This window comes from Buteo buteo, chromosome 3 (genome assembly GCF_964188355.1).
Source record: "Buteo buteo chromosome 3, bButBut1.hap1.1, whole genome shotgun sequence".
Taxonomy (NCBI): Eukaryota; Metazoa; Chordata; class Aves; order Accipitriformes; family Accipitridae; genus Buteo; species Buteo buteo.
This window is the reverse complement of record NC_134173.1, coordinates 51,840,248-51,860,310: the sequence shown is the minus strand read 5'-3', so window position 1 is coordinate 51,860,310 and position 20,063 is coordinate 51,840,248.

The following is a 20,063-nucleotide window of genomic DNA, read 5'->3' as shown; positions in this document are numbered from 1 at the left end:
GGAGTGCAAAGTTATAGGGATTATTTTAAATGTTTTCAAACTATTTCACATTTGGTGAAGAACAAAAGCACACATATAAATTGACTTAGTTAATATGTAGTGATTTGGTAACTGCAGTAACCTGAGGATGTCTCAGCTCTTCAACTGCACACTCAAACTTGTATCTGGATTCCAAATAGTTTCAAAAGGTGTGCTTTGATCTAGAATTTGACCTAGTAATGATTTATGGGCATTTGGGAAAGTTCAGAACAATTTGTGAGTTCCAACTTCTAATATATCCTAGAATCTGAGAATATTTGAATCTTGTGTCTGTACCCATCTTTAATTGTTTGCAGGTTTCCTTTTTAAGCTGCATTATTAATTTATTTATTTATTTATGACGCATAAAGCCAGCAGTCTGAAGAAGAATGGAAAAGAGCTGTGATAGCTGGTTACTTTCTATGTTCTTTCATTGGTATGATAATTAATGTCAGAACAATAGAATTTACATGTGGTTAATTTTGGATGTTAGGCATGTCTGCGTACTATCACGCAATGAAGACATTTTTATTGCTTTTCTCAACTCTTGGTGTGTACAAATTGCAGCACAATATTGACAGGTCAGCTAGTAGTAGATCTAGGCTGCACACCAGTTCAATAGGAAGGATTAGAAAACATCAGTACTCCAGCTGGATTGGATTCCACCCTTTTAAAATATCCATATTTGCTCAAACACCACGGAAGAATGCACATCATATATACATGTCTTATTCCTGAGGTATCTCAAAAAGAAATTTCTGTTAATCCTTTCGCTCTTGAGAAGTGAACTCCAAGGGTCCAATATATACAATTTTTCTCAGCAGGAAAGGAAAAGAAAAAAGGAACAAGAGTGAGCCTACAAGCTGGTAAAAATGTTAAAAAGAAAATAAGGGGGCAACAGGGAAGGAGTTCACGTTTCTGTTTCCTTTGTTAATGCATGATAGCAGTCATTCCACCTGTGTCCTGATGGCTTCTCATCACCACAGCAGCCAACTGCTTGAAAAAACAACCAAATAAAAAACTTCATATAAAGAAATTAGCACATCTATTTATTTTTTTCCCCTCTTCTTTTGCTGCCACTCAAGCCAACTTTCCTTTCCACTTGCCTGGAAGCAGCTGCGCTTCCACTTTTTAATTGGAGAAGCAGTGCTGCTTCATATGAGTAGCATTGGCTTTTGGCAGCTTGAGATGTGTTAAATTCAATCAAAATACCCATGAGCAGCAGAGAAATCAGACATTTTTTTCTTCCCACTCATTACTTGTGAAACCTGAATCTTTTCCCAGGTAGCAAGCCCTCCAATTTTTAATTCACTTTTTAATATTTTTTGCATTTAACCGGGTTAAGTTGAATAAAGGTAACATTTTATGTGTAATATGAATTTCTGTAGATGAATGAGATTATTTTGAGAAAACTGCTTATTTCCCACCTATCATTTCCCAGGCTGGTATGTCATTGTTATGAAATGTCATGTCTCTTTGCAGACTGCCTGAAACTGATTGACATAACTGGAGAGGATGCCTTGGAACTATTTCATGGGAGTTGAGGGCATTTGGAAAAAGCCTCACTTGTCTAAAAAATCACAGTTTGAAAGGGGGGAGGGAATTAAATGTCTCGGCATAAAAAAATCATGTTTTTGAGGCATGTAAGGTTTTTTTAAAAAACTGTTTCATTTCCAATTCAAGATGATATTTCAAATTAGGGGAGGAAGCAGAATGCCCTTATTTCTCATTTTGACACTGTTTTCATGAATAAAATAGTGGATAAGTCTAGTCATTGGCTAAATTGGAAAATATTTAAACTGCCTGGAGAAAACAGGTTGCATGATTTTGTCAAGGCCTTGTGCATGCTTTTATGAGCAACATCTCTATACATCAATCTAAATATTCCGCTCTGCACCCATTTAAACTAACAAGACTTATCTCTCCAACTAATGTTGAATAATGGAGAAGGGACTGGCAGAAAGAAGCGAAATCTGTGTCATGGATTTGATGTTAAAAAAAAGTTGAAAAAGCAAAGTTAAATCATAAAACCTGTCTTGCTCATCTGATGTCAGAGGAACGTGAGACTGGAACAGATCATGGAAGTGATGTAGTTGAAAGAGACATGGCTTATTAATGGTTTTTTAAGTGTTGTCAGCTGCAGCATCCTGCACTCAGCTTGGGTAGCTCTTCTGTAATCTATATCATAGCTGTACCATCCACCCTATGGAATGCATTGACAACCAGAATGGCTTACGTCTCAGAAAAATAATCAGTAACAATAGTAGGGATTGCTGGGGGCACACCAGTGGAAGTGAACACTTGCATACAAGCCAGAGCAATGAGAAGGCATGGTAATGCAGGCAATTGGGCAAGGAAGATGCAGCCAAATATCCTGGCACAAAAAGAAGGGGAAGAGGAAATACAGACTGTGGTCAGCAGAGAGTGTCCTGGCATCACACAGGGCATCCTCAAGCCTTCAGTAGCTCTGAAGCTACATGTCCTTGGGAGAGGATGTGGAGTGATGAAGCTTGCAGCCCCAGTCTACTAGGATATTACTTAGCAAAATCAGCATTGCTCTCTTCTCCAGACTAGGACATCCATCCATGCATCAGAAAAGTACTCTTAGTGCTGTACAGATCCTCTACATAAATACACACTTAAATAATTTATTGAAATACATATTATGTAGCTGTTATACAGGAACACTTTGGTTTGTCATTGAATATGTATAAGGCAAACATTTTCCCTTAAATGATTGCCTGTGGATCTGCTTGGGTTTGTTGTACCAATTTGTATTTAGGACATCCTCTCCTGGAGAAAAAAAGAAAATCCAAGCTACAAAAAACTAAAAGACAAACAAACAACTTTTATGGAAATGTATAGGAAAAGAAAAGTGATTTCCTGGTACAATACAAATTTGTACTTTTTTATTTTTTTTTAATTTGCAATGCTAAAATTAATTAGATGAACAGAACAATCCCCATGCAATTTTCATGTGTGTATATATTTAAAGCATCTCAAAGCAGACTGAAAGGATAAGGTGGAAGAGGGAGAAGTCAAAAGGGAAGAGATGTAGATGTGGTCTTTATGACTCATGTTTTAAATTCTTTTCTATTATAGCTGCAAAATGTCATGGGACCCAGTGTCTCTGCCAAGGGTGTAAAAGAGGTGAGAACTTGATCCACATAATTTTCAAACTGATGAAGGGATCTTTTGGGATTGTATACATCAGTGTCTCTGTTCTAGAGGACAATGATTGATTTAGATTTCTTTCCTAGATTAACAGATCCTGGTTCCCTCTAGAATCAATGGAAGTAGTAAGACTGCCATTATAAGTATTCAGCTTAAATGTTGTGTCTAACCTCTCTTTGAGTGTTTAAGGGGTCAGAGGCTAACTGGTCCAGCAGACCTCGAATTAATTACTCTGACTCATTCAATGCTTTCTTGAATTTCAATTTAAGTATCCACTATTCATTCATCTTAGATGTCACAGATGTCACAGGAGATAATCTCTCTACATATATGTTTAGTCCCCTTAAGCATATTCTTTAAAGGGAAGAACATTCACCTACAAGACAAGACAGCTGGAGTGAGGTGCTTGGACGTGTTTGTTCTTGGTGTAGCTGTGTCTTCAGTGAAATCTGTAAAACTCACTTTTGCTTCAGTGGGAATAGAGGCTGCCAAGCCAGAATGCTTGTCTGAAAACTGTTCTTTATGTCCGCCTTCAAGTGTCTCAGCTGAATTATAAAACAAAAACACCTCAATGCCCAACAGAAACTAGCATAAAATGAGCAGTGTAACTCTGTGAGCCAGGATCTGGTATTTGTGAAGATGTCTTTGATCAGGACAGTGTGTTCGTGTGTGCTAAAGGGAAGTGGATTGAGACTGATGGTGAACTGATAAGGCTGACAAGCACTTTTGCACTGATTTTCCCATCCAAGGTGGAAATTGCTGGGTGGAGGCATGTGGAAGGGCAACTTTCTAAGTTAAGGCCAGCACACTCAAGCTCTGCAGATCTAACAGAAATGAAGGAATGGCTTCACTAGCAACTAACATCACAGTAACTTCTCAGGCACAGTATTTTAAATTTCTGGCAACTACATCTCTGCCCAGAATTCATAGGCAGTCAGTGTACGTTGCTGAGTTCCCTGGTATCTGAAGTCCTGCTGAAGCACAGAGTGGTGGGTTAGAACACAGATGCCCGATCCTCTCAGGTATCCGGATGGTCCATAATTGGCGTCACATAGGGGACTTAGCTACTGTCGGTGCTGCAGGGACAAAATAGGTCCTGACGAAAATGTGGGGCTACGAAGCAGAGAACAGGATGAAACTTCTAGCAAATAGGAGAGGCCTCGAGAAATAGAGTTCACCACTTGCCTACAGAACAAGAAAATAAGTAGGTGTGATAGATTTGATGGCTGTTCTGCAACTGGCACCTCCAAAATTTTCCACCAGGTGAAAAACCTGACTGTGAGACATTTCTCAGGTGCCCAATAAAACCTTTAAGAATCTTGTTTTGGAAGAATCTAAGCAGGGGTGAACTTGATTTTTTCCAGATGCTTGTCCAGCTCTTTTCCTTGGTCTTTTGATATATCCATATGCAGTTCACTTTCTCACTTTAATCTCAGAGGTTAATTTCTTACTCAGAAACAGTCCAAAAGCAAAAGTTCTCTTAGGGTGGTGATGATCATGAAGTAGACTTAATTCAAGACAGTTGTTTCCGCAGACTGAGATTATTAATTTATATTTTTATGGTGTGGATGGGGTGTTAGTGAAATGCCTTAAATACTGTACTCTAGACCAGAGGCATGTGTTCACACTTTACTCCAGATCTGTGCTGAGGGTTGCTCCCAGTCAATGGAGCTGTAAGCAACATTTGACCGCACTGTTCAGGCTGAGAAACCGCAGGCCGTCAGATGTTAACACCCACCCGTCACTCTCTTCTATGCTTTTAGTTGAAGAAGTTAACATGCCTCAACTACACTGGTGGGCAATTGGCACTCATACTAGCCATGTACTGGATCAAACTTTGAAAATTGTTGCTTCTGCAGGTATTTGGCTTTCAAATAAATAATTCTTGTAGTTTAGTTATATGTGGGGGGAAAAAAAAAAAAAAAGTGAAAGGAGAGCATGGACATACCAGAGACAGAGCATTCAGTAAAATGGTAAGATCTGAGAAAGAAGGGGCAGACAGCTAAGTCTCTGGAGTGCTTTCTGTGCTCTATGTTTGCGCTATAAGTGAGACATATTTGAACACTGAAAGAACCGTGTTGCACAAAGACTCTGGAAGTGAACTGCATGCTCTGGAGTGTTCACTGTTATGCCCAACTAGTGGAAATAGTGCATTTAGCATGGGATGGATCATTGTCTTGTACAGATTCCTAATTGATTTTCCTTGGTATGAGAGGTTGTATGGCAAAGACACTTAAAGTAACCAGGTAAGGATCTGACCGTACCCTTCCTAACTAGAACTGCACATTCATTTATTACTTTGTGTGACTGTGATGACAGAAAATTACACTTCAGCTCTGCATGCAGCCCAGATATTCTAGGAATGATGCCACAGGCAAAACAAGGGCAGCCCAGGGGGAAGAAAGAAATTATTTCTAAAATTCCATAATCCTTTTAATCTCCCATCCTAAAGTGAACTGTTACCTCCCTACAAGAGATAAAACTCCTTTTTTCTCTTTCTTTATGTGAATTCATCCATCCAGGAGAGAACAGATTTAATTCCCTCAGAGTTTATTCCAAATACGTAGTGATTGGAGAAAAAACCCATTGTTTTTCTTTGCAATAAGCTCTTCACTACAAATCTATACACTAAGGAGAGAAATGCATCTATTCATTGACATCTCGTAAATACAATAGCCATAATCATAAACAAGGGTGTCAGTAACTGCTGGTGGAATATCTTCAGGAAGAAATAAGGAGTTAAGGTCAGCAAATATATGTTTGACACAAAACTATTCTGGATCAACCAGAGACTTTTGTTCTGTATGGGTGGCCACCAAAACATGCCTCAGGAGCACAGCTATTTCCTGATGGGGTAGTTGAAGGTTTGAGGTAGCCTTAAACAGTAGCAGATAAAATGTCATTTAAATATACTTTAAAAAAAAAAAAAAAAAGAAAAAGAAAAAAAGTGTAATATGATTATTCCAGAATGCTGTGGTGTAATCATGTCACATGTGCCTAAAGTACTGCTGACCCGATTCCTGGCTGGAAGCTGATGGTAGGACTGCCTGGCTACTAGATGTGTCCCCCTGGGAAACCACAACTGTTCAGCTTACCTTCTCTGCTGGCAAGAATCCCTGGAAACATGGGTTAAGGCACAGGTGTGATGTGGCCTTTGGAGCAGGTGAGACCACAGGTAGCAGAGTGCATTTCATGACGAAGCCCAGGACTTTCCCAGAGAGGATGCAGGGTGATCTACTGGAAGGGTGGTGGATGGCGAGTGAGAAGCAGAACAGGACATTTTGGGAGCCAGATTTCTATCCAAGTAGACCTACCTGGATGCTGTTGAAAATCTGTCTTAACAATTTAGCCTCTATATAGGAGCCAGCAACAACCCATATGGTCATTTGAAAGTTTCCCTGGCTTTCTGAGTGTCCTAAACAAGCTGTACCCTAGACTCAGCAGAAGGCCTTTAGAAAGTCTCCACAACAATCTGATGCAAGCTCTTCAAATGAAATACAGACTTATGTTCTGTCCACTCCCAAACTACTTGGAAATAACTTCACAGCTTCCTCTTGAGGTGTTTTTCCATGTCAGGATTTTCTACACTGCTCATTGCCACCATGCCTAATTTTAATCTACAGCTGCTCACTGACAAAACGGAGGCATAGACAAGTGGCTTGCTCAAGCTTGCACAAGAAGTTCAAAGCAGCACTTTGAACCAAGCTCAAGTCTTGGGACTCTTATGTATTACTCATTAGGTTTTCCTCCCTCCCCTTACCTCTGGGAATGGAAACAGACCACAAAACCCATACTTCTTAAAGCAAATTACCTGCTTTGTTATTCTGTCTTTCAACCTTTGCCATAAATTCCACTTCATTAACATTGGCCGAAACACCTCAATTAACTGCACTGCTTGGGCTATAAAATGTGTCTAGTGAGTAGGCAGGAGAATCTCTTTAGCCACGACCATGGAAAAGAGCAGGATCAAGAGGCTCTGGCTGTTCTGACATGAATTGTCAGTGAATACTAGTGAACACAGATTTTATTTTTTTTAATTTTTTTTTTGCTGCTTACTGCTCTGTTGAAGTGGCAATGCCTCTCACCACACACTGTGCAAAAGGGTTTTGCACTCTCTGATAGTGGATGATGATTTCAAATGGACAGCCTGTGCAACACTGCAGGTTAAATCCCATCTGGATAAAGTCTTTCCTCTCTGAGGCATGCCTTGGAGCGACGAACTAGCAAGCAGCTCAGCCCATCTGTGGATCATTACTGGTACGTGGGACAAAGGAAACACCTGAGCAGGGAAGCAGAGCGGTGCGCAGAGTTCACAGGCAGGTGTTGCTGTCTAGGGAACAGGTTGAGTTCTGGAGGGCACCTGGAAAGCCTCAGACCACCAACATCTTTAGCAAGGCTTGGCTACACACCTTCTGTGCAGTGGTCTGATAACCTAAGGGTCAGGTGCAGCAACGGGGGAGAGATGCTGAACTTTCATGAAGAATGCAAGAAAATGGATTAAACCTTCTCCTGTTTTGAAAGGATATGTGACAGACAGATCCTGAATTATCTGGGCTGGAGCTGAAGATACTCATCTGGAGAATGAAGTTTGTCCTTTGATATCCCCAAAGCAGTAAGGTACCACAACGGTGTTCAAGCGATATTTGCTCTATTCTGTTTGTGGGCCAGTTCCACAGAACTGGGGACAGAAATGATCTACTGGATTTCCATCGACTTCAGAGTCTGTAGCAGACCAGAATAACAAGCAGAGCAGGTTAACAAAGGGTTTTGGTTTTTTTAAAGAATACTTGCGGCTTTTCATAGGAATATGTTGAAATGCTGGGAAGTGAACATTCACCAACTCCAAACAGCTGTTATTTACAAAAATAGATAAACAGCTTCCTTCATTGGGAGGTGGTATTTGCAGCTTTATTTATCAAGGCACTTATGAGAAAAGGTAGTTTGTGGCTGACAGCATCAGGGAGAGCTGAAAGGACAGACGGGAGAGCAAAGATTCAGAAGGCAGTGGGCAAATGGCGTAGCTGGAGAACCAGCTCATGGCTTCTGCTCATGCTGAGAGGTGAGCTAAGCAGAGCCCTGGCAGGCAGTGCGCTTCCTTTGCACCTGGGTTCAGATACCTTGCACTCTTATTGTTTCAGGAAAGTCTCAGCTTCTCAGAAAGCCCTGTATAAAATGGATTTAACAGGATTCAGAGTCACAGGCTCAGACAAACAGTATTTGTCCAAAGCACCTTCAAGCAAATGGGAAAGTTTAAGCCATAGTTTACCTTCATATTCTTAAATTTTATTTTGCTTGCTTGAATTTTTCAGGGTGGAGACCATTTGAAGTCCAATGCCACAAAACCTCTGTCCTTCCAAAACCCTGTGGCTTTGTGGAGGTCAGAACAGGTCTCTGGTTTTTGTTTCATCTGTCTCTGTGCACTGTAATAACAATACATCTGCGTTTTTATTCCCTTCCAAGTAAGGCATGGGAAATGAAGCGAGTAAAGGCATTACCAAGGGCAATAGACAATGGAAGATTGACCTAGGTATATGTTTAGCTAAATTAAGGAAAGAGAATGTGAGAGAGATAAACAAGCATCTGGGAAGACAGCTACTGAATTTTGCCACCAGTAACGTCTCTTGAAAGCTACTATCAGCAGCACTCAAATCTCTTTGATCTGAGAAAAGACAAGGCAGAGTGCACAGCTTCTTTCTGTTCCTAAGCAGTTTTCCCCTCAGAGGCAGCTATGTGATATTTGAATGTGAAAACAGGAATTGGGTGAATTAACCTTTGTTCTAAAGCACCTCAAATACCTTAGTTTCAAAAGCTTAAATTACACTTGAATGTTGCTGAACTACTCTTCCACTTATCAGTCAGAAATGGGACAGCAGAGAGAACCTGAAGGTGAAAATAGGCTGGGATGGAACAAGTACCATGAGGAAAGTGATAATCAAATAAACTATGACGAGAGACCCAGGGAGGAAAGAACTGGATCCTAATATAGAAAGAAAGAACACAAGGGGAGTATGGTCTTCAAGACTATATGGAGCAGGCTGTTATTTCAAAATATTCTGCTACTCCTAAAAGCACAAACTTCAGCATTATCTTTTAAAAAAAAGAGGGAAAAGAAAAAAACCAGTGTGTGATAAATCATTGTCTCTTAAAAATAAAGGTGGACTCACAGAATTAAAAGTCAGTGAGATTCACTTCCTCTGCAGAAAAAATACAAACATCCAGCAGACTCCTGTGAGCATCTACAAGATAGCTGAGCATCTACAAGATAGCAGAGCAATAAATAACCAAGTGGAAGTGAACAAAACATGCCAGATAACCCACTATAGAAGTAAATTAAGGTTAATAGGCCTTATGAATAAAGCAAAAAAGTAGGTGTCATACATCTTGACTTTAGTAAGGTTTTTGACACTGTCCCATATGAGATATTCAACAAAAGCAAGTGAACGATACGTTGCCAGAATGTAACTGCTTGGGAAAATGTACAGAAAATGTAGTTATGACCAGTTCACTGTCTGACCAGAAGGATGGATTCTTCAACCTCTTTCTGGGGCCCAGTGCTATTAATTAGTTTAATTAAGAACCTAGAAGGTAGAATATTAAACCTGCAGATGATTCTGAGCTGGGAGGGACTACAAAGACTTTGGAGGATGAAAATTATCTTGACAACCTGGAGAAATGGCCTAAAGAGAAGAGGATGCAACTCAGTGTGGAGCACAAGGTGGTATTCTGAGGGGTGAGATGTGGGGTGCAAAATGGCAGGGTGGATAGCAAAGCAGCCATTCTTCAGCGAAGGAGCTGGGGGCCAGAGCAAACACAAAATGAACATGAGTCAAGAAGGTCAGGCTGTTGCCAAAAACCCAAACATCGTACGGAGTTGTATAAACAATGTTGGCATATGTAAGAAACATGAAATAGTGCTTCTGCTTTCTCACCACAGCTGGAGCACTGGGTCCAGTTTGGGGCAGTGTGTTTCAAGAAAGATGCGAATCAGTTGGAAAGAGTCCAAGGAGAGGAGCAAGAGTGATTGAGGGTCTGGAAAACCTGACCTGTGAGGAAAGACTGAAGGCAGTGAGGTTGTTTAGTCTACAGAGAGGCAAACTGAAGGGATGTATGGTAAGTCTTCAAATGTTTAAAAGGTAGCTGCAAAGAGAAAAGTAATAAACTGTTGTGAATATCCAAAAGAAGTAGTGGGCTTAACTTTCAGGAAAAGAGATTAAGGGTAGACACTAGGAAATGTTTTCTGTGATAGTAACAGAACTGACTGGCTAGGAAGCCTATACAAACTCCACTGTATGAGGGTTGATAAACAGGTTGGACAAACATCTGTCAAGAATAATTTAGGAACAACTGATCCCAACTCTGTGGAGGGGATGGCCTAAATGATCCCTTGAGATGCCTTCCAGGCCTGTTTCTACAACATTATAATCAATGGGTAGAAGAAAGCTATGGATTTAAATGAATTAGGGCAGGTGATGCAGAAAAGGATCTGGGAACTGAAATGTTAATTCACAGAGTTTTTAAAATTTCAAGCTACATGTACATGATCTTCCCTTCCTTTCTTAAAATAAGACATTCTTGTAGGGGTAGGGGCAGATCTCAAACCCAATTAACATTTCAAGCACAGTAGAATTTGGAGCTGTAGCCCCTATGTTGGACTGTACCAGCTAACTTCTCTGCAAAGTTAAGAGATCTCAGGTCCTCCAAATGGGATACAAGTTAACTACTCCATTGGGGTTTTTTGTTTGTTTGGGGCTTTTCCCCCCCTTGGCAGTGAGATAGTTGTGTTTAATCAAACATGCTTTTGGAAAGGTCAGGAAAGGTCAGAACTGATATGAGTGAGGTTACTCAGCCGTGTATATATATCTCTCTTCAAAATTTTACTCCAAATCAAGACTTGTTTTAAATTATGAATCCAAAAATATTTAGAACATGTTTCCCTTCATTTTATCCAATAGTTTATTTTGTAAAAGGGCAATAATATATACATGACTGTTTCGTATTCTTAACTAAGATAATTTGTAGTAGTCATTTTATCAAAAAGTTCTCCTGATATATGACCATTATTCTGTATCTTTACCTGGCCTTCTGATTCTTGTTTTTCCTTGGTATATCCTGAAATCTCTAAATAAGCTCCACAACGGTTTCCATCTAACCAATGAAAATGGGGTTTTGTGAAAATTATGCAAGCTTTTTCAGAATTTTTATAGGTCTACTGGTTGGTGTTGACTCAAAGTTGTTTGATCTTTAGAAAAAGTCCTGGTTCCATAAATTCCCTGAAATTTGTAGAAAAGCAATGTATGTAAGACCTGCAAATTCAGACCCCTGCAAATGACTGCAGGCTGTAGATCTCAATGTATGGCTCATGTTGGGTGCTTGTGAAATACATCTATCAGCAACAGACAGTTACCTTAAAAAAGATCTGCATCCAGGTAGATGGTTTATAGACTGTCAGGCCACACTGCTGGTTTAGATTTGAGGAATTACTTTGGAAGAACAAGGCGGGTTCTATTTTTGACATTTCAGCAATGAGACCACTTGTACATTATGACCCAATTTGATTTACTGTAAGAAAATAAGAGTGCTGTAATTTGTAAAAGACATTTATTACATGAGTCAAAAAAAAAAAAAAAAAAGAAAAAAGGGGAGGGAAGGGGGAGAGAAAGCAGCTAAATGTCTCTGTCCATCCCCATCTGGTTTTATTTTAATCTCACTCTAGTCACATATGAAATTTTGCTTAGCTGTCTTCATTTTCTTAGTCAATCTTGATTAATGGCCTTCAAAGTAAAAATAATTGGCCTGCATCAGGCTTGTTTTATAACTCTTGTTCACAAAGAATGTGAAAGGCTGGAAAATGAGCCTAAACAGAAGGAATGCATTACGTTAGCCTTTGAGAAAGAGCAGTCCTCCAGTTGTGTTTCACTGTGTATTTTTATAACAGGCGCCTCCTTGACTGTCCATGATATTGCAGATATGCAGTGCCAAAAGCTTTTGTATACTTCATCAGGCTGACCATGTCACCTCGCAATCTCCCAGCCGCCGCATGTGCGCGAGCAGAGGGAGGCAGAGCCGGCCCCGCCGCCCAAAGTGCCTCGACGCGCGCCCTGTGGAGCTGGGGTGGGCTGTGCAACATGGAGCGGGCGCTCCGAGGGGCTGAAGGGATGCTTTTGTGCAAGTGCTTCCTAATTGCTCCGCTCCTGCTCTTAAACTTCAGGAGAGTTGCCATGCAATTTAGGGAGTGTGGGTCTCACTCGAGCACAGAAGAGCAGTCACGCGTTGGTTTTAGCTGGGGTGAATGTGGCCCTGTGGCTTTATAATGACCTTTGTTCCCCTCCAACGAATGCAGTCCTGGTAGAGCAATCCACCAAACTGATTATAAATTTGATATTTTAAAAAATCTTCTATCTTATAAAAGATTGCATCAATTTACTGAGCTCAATTTATTTTTAAATAAACAGAGTATATGCTCATTTTTAAGGGAAAAAAACCCCAAAACTTTTTCTTTGGCATATCAGGAAAGGACCTGATACGGGACTTTTGTTTCTGTTAGGACAAGCATTGTTTTGAACTTGCTTTCTTTCTGTCAGAAAGTTAGGAAGATCCAGTCTAGTCCTTCCTTTGTGTAATGCACAAAATAGATTATTGTGCTTGTGTCCTCATGGCAAGATTCAGTATTATGTCCTGCTTACCAAAAAGGAAGTCAGCTTTCTGTTACACATCTTAGGGGTGAAAACTATTACTTAGATATTAATCGAAGAGAAAGACAAATTCTTCATTTGTATTACTTACGTTAATTTAGGAATATTTGAGCAACTCATGACAGTCCTGTGAAGTTATTATACCATATACTTATTTCTTTGTACAATTTTGAAATAGGAACAGTTTATGCTTTTCCTGATGCTTTTCATGTAACAGTCTCAACATATGAACTGAACTTCCATTAAGCTTCCTAAGATTTCTCTGGAGTATGCATGTGATATACTTATGATACTTTTGCCAGATATGGCTGGATCCAAACTTGGTCTGGAGACGAACACTTTTCCCAGAGTAGCTGAGACCAGCTGCTGAGTCCTGTATCTTCTCTTCTCCCAGCAAGGCAAGCCGGGGTTACACAGATGGTATTTTCATGTCAGTGCAGATCAAGCTGAGCATTAACCTCATGGCATGGACCAAAATCAATCTGCAGGGCTGCCTGTATTCGGTGGGAGAGGAATGCATATTTTCTTCTTTTCAGAAAGTGGCACGCAAAATACAGATATCAAGAGATCCCATTCCCTACACTCCAACATTTTCTGTGCTGTTCTTTTAAACAGTTAATGATGTATGGTAACCCAGACATTTGACCTTCAACGAAACACAGGTCCACCATGACACTCCTCCTCTTTGATGCCTCACCAGCTTTTGGAAAGTTGGTTTTACAGCGGCTCCTGTTAGACCCAAGGCAGGTAGCCAAGGTCCATGAAGAGCAGAAAGAAACCCACTGTGTTCCTCCCCACTACTGGAATGTGTCTGATTCTTCAGCTGCAAAGCCTTCTCAGTCCCTAAAATTTTTTCTTCAAGAGGCTTCTGGACCTACCTGAGAACTGAAGAGAGGAGACAGACCTTTGCCAGGCATACACTTGAGAAAATGTCACCAGCTGGAGAAACAATAGTACTAACTCCATGAAGTTTCAAGGTTTGAAATGATGGCAGTGCCCTCTTGTTCTACGGACATGTTTTTCAAGGATTAATCATTCCCACCATTAAAAGCTTTGGTTCAGCTTTGGCTTGGGCTACATTATGCCATTGTTCCATTAGTCAGCTACAGGATGTATGTGCCTATGTGAACTTTCTGTGGCAAGATCTTATGGCAGCTGCATTTTTCCCATGGGAGAGATGAGAAACTGCAAACCTAAGACAGGTACTGTCCATCTTACAGCAACAGTCTGTGTAATTGATCCCTTCCTTGCACTCCATTTAGTTTTCTTAGGGTCCACCATGGTACCTCCTCTGTTCATTCTTTGTCTTGGAAAGACTTGGCCATCAGATACCGTTGTGTTTGTGGATGACATTGTGTTTGATGATTTCACTGGTGCCCAAGTATTAACTTTAAATCTTATGGGCATGGGAATTCAACTGAGCTCAAACAGCACAACATTGTGCAAGTTGGCACAGTAGTGGCTTTACTGACCCAGACTCTTAATGCTAAATGTCAGTGGAAATCTGCCAGGTACATGTCCTATCTGGCTGTATCAAAGCAATAAGAATAACAAATATATTGATAGTGGTGCATAGATTAGAGAGGAAAACCTAAAAAGCACTGGTCTAGTTTGAGTCCTGCTTATATCCATCTGCTTGTATTACTCTTTCTTTTCATGATTCACCCCAGCCACCAGTTTTGCCGTAAACTTCAAAAAAGCTCTTTGTGGTAACCTTTCCATAAGTTTCCTTTAAAAATTGCTGAAGTCCTTAGAAGAAAAGAAAGTTTTTCATCTCATCTGGAAATAAATGACATTTATTTTTTTAGAACTAGTTTGTGTCCTTTGTGGAAATAAGCTATTTTTGGTTTTGTTTGCTTCCAGTTGACTTGAAATGAAATTTGTCTTTTGGATTACTTGTTTCCATTTGACCAGCAACTCTCCCAGTCAATTATTTGCGTAGTTCAATCTGTGACTGCCTATGTGAAGCTAACTGAGTTTTCTGTTACACTGCTCTTATATGGTACTGGAAAATGACTGAAAACATCATTGCATTATATTATAAATCAGCGGTATGTTATGTCTTATACTGTGTGCAGAAGGTGTGATAGAAGTAGGGAAGGTACCCTACACAAGGTTAGCAGATATCCATAGGTATGGTATGGTTTTCATATGCAAAGAGATTCAACAGCCTAAGACTTTTCAACTTTAAAGAAAAAAACGTTCCGAGGATATGAGAGAAGTACATGAAGTCATGTATGCTTCAGAGAATGTAAATAGGGAGTTCACTGTTTCTCACAACAGAAGAATGAGGGGAATGCAGTGGTGCTATTAGGCAACAGGTTTAAAAGAAAGGGACATATTTCTTCTATACCCGCCACAATCTCATTTGCAACGTGCTATGCTGTGGAGGCCAAAGTTTGAAGAGGACAAATAAGAAATTAGACTTTCCTGTAGTTTGATTAGTTTGAAACAAAATTAAAACAAATGTCAAAGGGAGATGGACAGTCCTCCCCTGCTGCTGCTGTTACTGCTGCTGCTTCCCCCCAACTGGTTTGGCTTCACAGGCAGGACTGGCTGGGGGCTGCCAGTCCAGCGGATGGGCCAGTGTGTATTCTGGTCCTGCCTGGCCGGGGACACGGCTGCCCTCAGACACCGGGCAGCCCAACATCAGCAGCGTGCTTTTCAGATGTCAGAGAGGCAAACCAGTGACCTGGTGACGCATGTGTGGCTGCATGCTGTGCAGAGACACTTTACACGCTTGTGTGGTGAGCAGAAGTGCGTCCTAAGTTTTGAAGTAACAAGGGAATAGAAATGCCAGAGAGAAATAGCATGTTATTTTCTATGTTTGCACAATGTTTGCCTAAAGATGCAAAATAATTGTCTAATTATTGGCGTGGGAAAGGAGGAATCACCATGCACAATCTCTGTGAGTGTGCTCGAAGGCTATCCCACTTCTTTATTTTTATTCTTTGAATGAGAGCTTCCCAGAAAAGGCTATCTAAAGAGAGCTGGTGCACAACAAGGAATGCTGAGACTCATATGCATATTTTCATATAATATTTTCACAATTCCGATGTGGTACATGAACCTGTGGTAGAAGTGGGCAGCAGAACAGTGAGAATGTGGTCATTGTGTATTTTATAGTTTATAAATTAATTTTGTTTCTTTTTTCTTTTTTTTTTCCATTCTAATTGGCATATCTTCCTTTCTGGAAATTGATTTTTCAGTTCAAAGCAGCATTCAAAGGCAAATGAAAGAAGAAACTGAAGACATCTTGAACCCATTTACATACTTCTAAAGAATTAATCCACTATTTCAGAGAAAATGAGAGACAAGTATTTACATTTACTTACCTCAAAAGAAGCTAGGAAAAAATTAACACTTTCATCCAATTTTACTTATGCCAGCATTTACTTTTTTGCTGTAAGAAGTCAGCACTTTTTTTACCTCTGTCTTATAGGGCATACATATCTAGAATTTGCAGGTAGTTTCATGAGGTATGCAGGTATGTACTTAGTATACTTACAGCTGCTTGACTTAGGAGTTGGCCTTGCCTTGCTCTTTGACCACAAGAACTTTTTGAATTACCAAAACCTGAGGATTTCAGCTTTGCAGTGCTGATATACTTACCTACACATAAGCAATGGACTTTATGTAAACACTGTAAGACTGCCAAACAGGCTGTGACATGCAGTCATTTCTAGTTCATTTAAGGTTCAGACATGAAGTCTCCTTCGTGCTAACAGCAGATCATTCACCTCATACAATTTAAAATTATATTCTTGCAGCTCGTGGTGTTGTTGGTAAAAACTGTCATAATATGATGCTCACCTTGGATGTGGGAATGGATATTAATCTGAAACTCCTTCTGTTGGTTGCTCAGGCTGAACCTTACTATGTGAAAATGCATTTGTTTGTCTAAAAAGATTTAGGATTGCACATCATCTTTATCCACAGTAAACATTTTGTTATATACAGTATACTAATTATTGTTGAACTGAAGTGTTTTTCTAGCCCCAGTGGCATAATGGAAATTATGCTTCGAATTGCATAATATTCTTGGAAAGGGAATATAGACTTAGCAAAGAACATCATCATTTTGCTATAATGATAACATACCTATTTACATAATGATAATGTACATATTTACTGCCAAGCGTGTTTGTTCTGCATTAGTGTTCGTAGTGTGGCAGGGAGAATTGCAAAATGGAACTTTGATTTGTGTCTGGTGGCTGTTGTCTTGCAGGGGCATGAAGAAGGGAGAGAAGGCAATGGGGTGTTTCTGAAAAAAAAAAAAAAAAGGAGTAAGGCTATGTGCTAGGCTTGCATTGTGTACCAGATCAGATCTGCACATGCCCATTTGCTTTCCTTTCTTCTTTTTTCTGAGGGACCTTGTCTGTTAAGTAAGTGAAAATCCTTTGTGAGATTCCTGGCAGCAGGCATCAAAAAGATGCTAAAAGTCTATGTTAGCTGCGTGCTCTCTCTTTGAACACATTCTCAAGTAATGCCACTGTTGGAATCATTTAATCTGAGAGATGAAATAAAAAAAATCTACATTTTTGGTTTAATTTCAAAACCTGTAAATGTCTGTATACATCTAAAGAAGCGGGAAATCTTACACTTGGAGGAGACAGAAAAAAAAAGTTAGGAGATGCTGTTTGGTGAGCTGTCATATGTTTTCTGAACTTTTTGTAATAGGAAGAAGTCTCTAAAGAGCCCTTTTCTTCACTCCTCTAACAAAGGCATGTCCCAGTTTATTAAAAAATCATACACAACAATGCTGCCTGCCAGGTTTTATAGCCCTAATGAAAATTTGGTCCAGAGCACAAAAAATATCTGGAAAAATGCCTGAAATTTCCCTGTCGCAGATGTTTCAACAGAAGGTGCTTGCATGCCATTCGTTAATGTAACGCCATACGGGACTCGGTATGACCACTGCAATAACCAGTAAGTAACACACGCAGTGTGCGCATCACTGCGCCAAATTTTCCGTCTGTTGTGTGGGGCTTGTATCCTGTGGATTGAGACGTACCTTGATGAAACTGTATTGTCATTGAATGATAATATTTGTGGATCACTCTGCTAGAAAACATCCTATCAAGATTGTGGGAGGTCTGTGTAAAGAGTCAGTGCAGCTCATTGGCATTGCAATCAGTTAGGAAGGATGGCAATGTTAGTATTTATGCCCCTTTTCTAGCCTATCTTTCAGATGCCAATTTACAGGAGCGGCACTCCAGATATTAAAGCACTTTCTCTTTGAGAGAGGCTGTTGAATTTTCATCTCAGGCATTATGTAATTAAAAGGGGCATGTGAAATACAGTAATTATCTATACAGTGGAAAAAATTACACAGACATAACATTCTCTTGGGATAATTATTTTTTATTTTGTGAATCTAAAAGAGGAATGGACTGAAAGGAAAATGGAAAAAAAAATCCTGAAGTACACTGTACTCCACCAGGTCCAGTTTTGTATCCTGTAAAGCAGAGAAGCACCTAAATAACCAACTACAAACATTTCTCTGTGCACAGAGATGAATATTGTCTTCTGCTCTTGGGAGGGAAGCTGTGGAGTATACAGCTTTGATTTGTGTATGTGTGAGGGAGGTGACGTGAACTTTTCCTACTAGTAGAGGTGGGATTTGCGTGTACAAATCATCCATGCTGTGGTGAGGACGTACATGCGTGCTTCTCATGGACCAAACCAACACCCTTAGAGACACTTCTGCAAGAGTTAAATCTGCTAATGACGAGGGGGTTGAGAGGCTTTTATGGTTTTTCATATTCTTCCTCTCTGTTCAACAGTAGGATTTCCTGGACAGTTTGCTGTGTCTTTTGTGCAACAATGATCAAAGCAGGAAAAAATGCTGAGTCTGACTTGCCTAGAATTTGAGTTTGGGTTCAAGGTTGAGTAAGGGCTGAGATTCAGCAGAAATAAGACTTTTCCATTGGTTTAGAGAATCATAAAGGTACCATCAGGTTTTATTAACCGTGTTTCTAGGAGATTTCATTCACATCTGAAATTAATCTGGAAAATCTTTATGGGTTTGACACAGAAGCAAAATCACCGAAACAAATTCAGATCCTGGGCTGTGAAGCTACATTCAGAGGACTTTAGTTTATATTTCATATGAAAGGCAAGGCTTTGCTCTGCAGTGGTCCTACTATCTCACTCCATTAAATCCAGTTAGGCTGTTTATGCTCTTTCACTTCCTTCATTTTAAGTGTCACTCCTTTTCTAAGATAGAACTAAATATAGATGTTTCTAAGGAGATGTAAACGATCATGAGTATTGTAGAAGTGATATCTCCCGACAAATGGAGATCACTGTAGCATAATAAAGATTGTACATTTTGTTTGCTAAGCACTATTTACAGGACAGTGCCACTATTTTTTTCATTGTACTTTATATGTGTTTTCAGATATAGCTTTTCATTCATAATTCAAACCTTAGACCTTCAGCTTAGGTCTCTGCTAGTAGGCTTTCATGACATTATGGATTCAGGAGAATGCCCTGGATATTCCTATTCAGGAGAGCAATCTATCTTTAACTGTCCCATAGCCAAGTTCACAGCCAGGCTTGCTGCTGCTGCCAGGGAAGGAAGAGTTGGGGTGCAGCCGGTCTTGGCTCCTCGCAGAGTTGTCACCTGCCCTTGCTGCGATCTCGGCAGCAGAAAGGACCGGGCAGCCCAACTCTCTGATGCTGGTCTCCATCCCAGTTCAACTACTTTGAACCATTTTTCCTGTGACAGGAGTGTCCTGACCCTTCTCAAGTTTGTACCCTGCCAATGTTGAAAGACCTTGAGTCTGCTCTGCCATCGAATATGGGGTTTTTTAGAGTTTAGGCATATCAAATGCACAGAGCGTTCCTGGGACTTCTGTGTGAAAATTACATAAAAGCCAACATAATCTCATCACGTGGACAGTTTGCCTAATGTCATCTCAGAAACTGGGTAAGTAAGGCACAGAGAACTGCCTCTAAAGCCTTTGCAAACTGAACCTCGAGAAACTTGCAAACAAAATGTAATTGTATGAATGGAAAAAATATAATTATCCAACCTTTCCTCTGATCTGGGAAGAGATCAGCATTATTAAAATGGATTAACTGCAGTAAGTCAATGGTATCTGTTGGCTGTACAATCATTATTATCTATTTTTCCTGGATATTGAACTGATTGAATTTGCAAATCAAATTTCC